The sequence below is a fragment of the Tupaia chinensis genome, unplaced genomic scaffold (assembly GCF_000334495.1).
Source record: "Tupaia chinensis unplaced genomic scaffold, TupChi_1.0 Scaffold000258_1, whole genome shotgun sequence".
In the NCBI taxonomy this organism is placed as follows: domain Eukaryota; kingdom Metazoa; phylum Chordata; class Mammalia; order Scandentia; family Tupaiidae; genus Tupaia; species Tupaia belangeri.
The window spans coordinates 719,793-724,667 of record NW_006159738.1 but is presented as its reverse complement, the minus strand read 5'-3'; positions in this window follow the sequence as shown (position 1 = coordinate 724,667).

Below are 4,875 nucleotides of genomic sequence, written 5' to 3'. Positions count from 1 at the left end.
GAAATGAGGCATAGTGAACTTCAGGTTAAAGAGCTTTATAACTCAGTTCATAGAGAAGATCAAGATTAATTTTTTTTTATTAGAAAGTGTTAAGCTTATTTTATTTATTTATTTTTCCATGAGAGAAGGAGAAATGCTCCCTCATAGGGTCTGCACACCCCAATTCACCCGAGCCGCAGCCAGCTGTGATCGTGGGAGTGGGTGCTGGTGCCTGGCTTGTACAGGGAGGCCTCAAGATGCGAACCTGGGACCTACCTATGTTGATCCAGGCATCAAAGAGTGTTGTGTTACTGTTAAGCTACAGGCTGGCCCCCTTACCTGACTGCGTTTCCCTGGTTAATTTTTCCCAAGACAGCAAAATCCTTTAAACTACCTGTTTCAAAAGTAGTACATTAAAAAAACCTTTTTAATGTATGTGGGGGGGGGCAGTGTGTGGCATGGTGGTTTGGGTGCTGGATCCCACATGGCCCATGGCCCAATTCAAGTGTCAAATCTGGCGGCTTGGAAAGTCACGCCTGGCACGTGTGGGTGCAAGACCAAAATCCCAAGAGGAGAATGGAGGACAAAGGGGAAAAAAAAATCATCTGTGTGGGGCAAACTACCCATCATTGAAATACTTAACCTATAGGCAAATAATAACCTCAACCGTTAGAAATTGCTATCGTTGGATTTCAGAGGGGGAAGCTGAAGTTCAGGTCACTGTCCAGACTCTAGTTACGCTGTGTCTTTGTTCATCCCACCCCACCCACCCCACCTGGCCCAGGTAACCAACGGAAGGTGAATGTTTTCTAGCTTTTACCATGGCAGGCTTACAAATCACCTTTGAAAGTATCAGTTAGTGAGTCTCACTGTCTAACTTGACCCCAAAACTGGTAGGTAACTATTTCTTAACTTCATTACGCCTACAAACTATCTAATTGGGTATTTAAAATCACAAATATCAAGTCATTTCTAGTACTTAAAAATGAACGGTTAATCCTTTTCTTCTAGAAAATTGGTCTTTGTTCCGAACTTGCAGTTCCTTGGAGAGAGCCTGGGTCACGTGAACAGACCGTTCAGACACCAGGCAACTCTTCTCTGGCTGTGAAGTTTTCTTTTTTTTTTTCAGAGGCGAAAGCATCCCCCATGGGAAATGGTCACTCCACAATCCATTCATCTCCACAACTCCCTCTTTTCGGGATTTTTGGGCATGCATGCACACACCCCCAGTGTGTTTCTCAAGTTGCTGGGTTTGGAACTCCAACCATGCAGCTGGCCACGTGGGATCCAGCTGCCTAAACACCAGGTCATGCAGCCAGCCCTAGCTGTGAAGTTTTAGAATCACGCAACTAGCTCCAACCCCACGTACGTGAGTTGGAGGAGACTCAGTCTCGTCTGCTTTTCTCCATGTCCAGTGCCACTCTCAGCAGCCTCCACAATGGCCTGTCCCCTTTAACCATCCCCAGTTCACTACCCCACAGCTAGAGTGGTCCCCAAGTATACAATTTTTATCATGTGACCCTCGGTACTACCCTCTCCCAACCTCTCCATTGCTTTTAGGATCAAGTCCACAATGCTCACCGTGGCCAACAAGGCCCTGCTGGGATTCATTTGTCGTATATTCACTGCCATGTCCTTAGCACAGGGCCTAGAGCAAAACAGGCCCTCAGTAAGTGTTTGTGGAATGAATGAGTCGGTATATTAGTGCCTAGATTTAAGGAAAACGATATACATTCTTTTTTGTTTTAAAGAATTTTTAATTTTATTTGTTGTTACTATTATTATTATTGATAAGAGAAAGGGAAAGCGAGAAAACAAGCTCTCAGGTCTAGGACCCGAACCATGGTCAGCACCTTAAGTACCACGCCACCTGCCGGTCCACAGTAGACATTGTTTATGATAGAATACCTTTACGTAGCAAAATTGGGTTCTGATCTCACTCCATCACTTTCTAGCCATACAGGGGCATCAAAAATGTTTGTAGAAAAATGGAGTTAAAATGCGTTTTCATGCAAAAAAAACCTGAAAATCTGTGTGTGTATGTGTGTGTGTGTGTGTGTGTGTGTGTGTGTGTGTATTTTTTGTGAGAGGTATTTTGCTATAGGGCATATAGTTTTTTAAATATGCATTTTCCATGAATTTTTTGAAGACCCCCCCCAACTAATGTACTAAAGAATGCCTTCTCTGGGACCAGCAGATGGCATAGAGGTTAAGGTGCTGGATCCCACATGGCCAACCTCACGGTTAGAGTCCTGGACCCAGTGGCATGAAGATTACACGAGGCACGTGTGCTTGCATCCCCAAAGTCTTAAAAGAGTGGAAGAGAAGGGATCATGGTGTGACCATCCCCCTGTGTATGAGGGGGGTGATTTCTCGCCTTTCTTCTCCCTCCATCTCTCTATGGCAAAGACATGTGCCCTATAGCAAACTTTAAAAAAATGCCTTCTCGGGACCAGCAGTTAGCGTAATGGCTATGTCGCTGGACTCCCACGTAGTCGACCGCGGTTCGAGTCCCGGACCCGGTGGCTTAAACTCACGCCGGGCGTGTGTGCGTGCGTGCCCAAGATCCCAAGAGGAGAATGGAGGAGAAGGGATTGCGGCGTGGCCATCCCCCCTGGGGGGTGATTTCCTGCTTTCTATCTCTCTGTCTCTCTCTGTCTGTCTGGCGAGTGCACGCGCCGTATAGCAAAAACCTCTCCAAAAAAAAAAAAAATGCCTTCTCATGAGCTCTTGGGAAGATTAAATTAAATAATACAGTATTACAGGGCCTGACATATAGCATATTTTCAATAAATGTTAGTTATGGGACCAGCAGTTAGCGTAATGGCTATGTCGCTGGACTCCCACGTAGTCGACCGTGGTTCATGTCCCGGACCCGGTGGCTTAAAACTCACGCCGGGCGCGTGTGCGTGCGTGCCCAAGATCCTGAGAGGAGAATGGAGGAGAAGGGATTGCGGTGTGACCATCCCCTCTGGGAGGTGATTTCTCACTTTCTATCTCTCTGTCTCTCTCTGTCTGTCTGGCGAGCACACGCGCCCTATAGCAAAAATCTCTCCAAAAAAAAAAAAAAGTTAGCTATTATAACATTGTTGCTGTTGAATTATACTTCTATGAAAGAAGTTTTTTTTTTCTTGACAGGTATTTTTTGTTTTTTAATTTGCCAGAGGGTGCATGCATGAGACCAGGAGAAAGCACTCATGGGGAGTGGCCATGCCACAATCCTTTCTCAATTTTCCACTCTCCCAGGATTGTAGCCATTTGTGCATACTCGCCAGGTGTGTCTTTCAGCCCCGTCTCCCCCAGGACACTAACTGCTGGGCCAGCCATGTGGTGTCTAGCACTTTTAACCACTAGGCCAGGTAGCTGGGCACTGTCTTTATTACATACACATAAATGCGTGGAGAAAGGAGGGGCTGTTTTGCCACCTACACTGAATGACTTGTCTGTACATGGTCTAGGTTGTGGACTGCAGGGTTGGGAGGAATAGGTGCTAGTTTGTAATGTATCCTTTGCATTTGTGGGCAAAACTGCAGAGAAGGCTACGTCCATGAATGTGTGTGTGTGTGTGTGTGTGTGTGTAGGGCTGCTAACATAGCATGTGAAGAGGACCTGCTTCCTGATCCCACACCATGATTACCCTGGTATTTGACAACACAGTGCAAAACTTCTCTGCTCTGCAGCTGCAGGAGACAGTGAAATGGCTCTGCATGGTGTCAGAGTGGCTTTAGGATCCTGTTTGTCCTCTGGACAGTCTTTGGGTACCAAGTGTGGTAGGCTCTGCAGAGGGCATGGGTCGTAGTGGTGCAGGGGGGCCCCTGCCTAGGATGCGAACGCATGAGCTGACTGGGAGGCATTGTCCCCAGCAGTGCCCTGTCCCTTAATCCTACTCAGTCTTATACCTTCTGATGGGAGGCAGCTAAAACCGCAATGCGTGTGCGTGTGTGTGTCTATGTTACAAGGTGCCCTGGGTGGGTTATGGAATTCCAGGGTTTCGGATTTTACTGGGGAGGACAGTGAGGCCCAGACTGGGCCGGTGACTTGGTCGTGGTCACAACACACTTGTAGAATAATGCAGGGCTTCTCTGCCCAATCCTGACTCTCAGGACACCACCCAGGCAGTGGCAGTGGGTGCCTTGACGTGTCTTATTTGCATCTTTCTATGACTTTGCACAAATACAGTAAACCTGGCTGCGAGCCCTGGCGCCCTGATGGCTACAGCAGGATGGCGCAGGGCAGGGAGCTGTGCTGAGCCAGCTGCCGGTGTGGCTGGAACTCTGCCTACCTGGGACATTTTGTCATGGAGGACCGGAAGGGACAGGAGCACAAGGTCACTTCCTAAACCTTTCTGCAACACCATTTGCCCCACCCAGCCTCAGTTTCCTCATCTGTAACCCGGAAGGGCAGTGTTTGGGAGTGCAGGCCCTGGGACCAGCTGGCCCTGTCCGGTCCTGAGAACTTGGCCAGGCTCCTCACTTCTGAGCCTCCGCTTCCCCATGTGCAGAAGAGGGAGAATAATGGTGTCTACCTGCGTCGGGCTGGCCTGGGTTTGAATGAGCTAAGGTATGCCGGAGAAGCACTCAGCAAACTTACCATCACAACCCCGGGCTCTGCCTCCACGGCCTCCCACCGTGCAGTGCAGAGCGCCCGGGTTCTGTGGCCTGGGTAAACCCCTGCACAGCCTCAGAGCCTCAGGATCCCGGTCTCTTGCGCGGAGACCGGCAGACCTGGTGCCCACCGGCGTGCGGGAGGGTTAAATGCCTGTAAAGACGCTCCGGGGACGCAGCTCCGGGGACGCGCCCGGGCCCTTGCCTGTGGCGTTCGCCGCTGCTGCTTTCGCCTGGCACCGACCGGGCTCCCAAAATATCCGTTGAGCCAGTGGGAGCCGGAGCCGGGCGG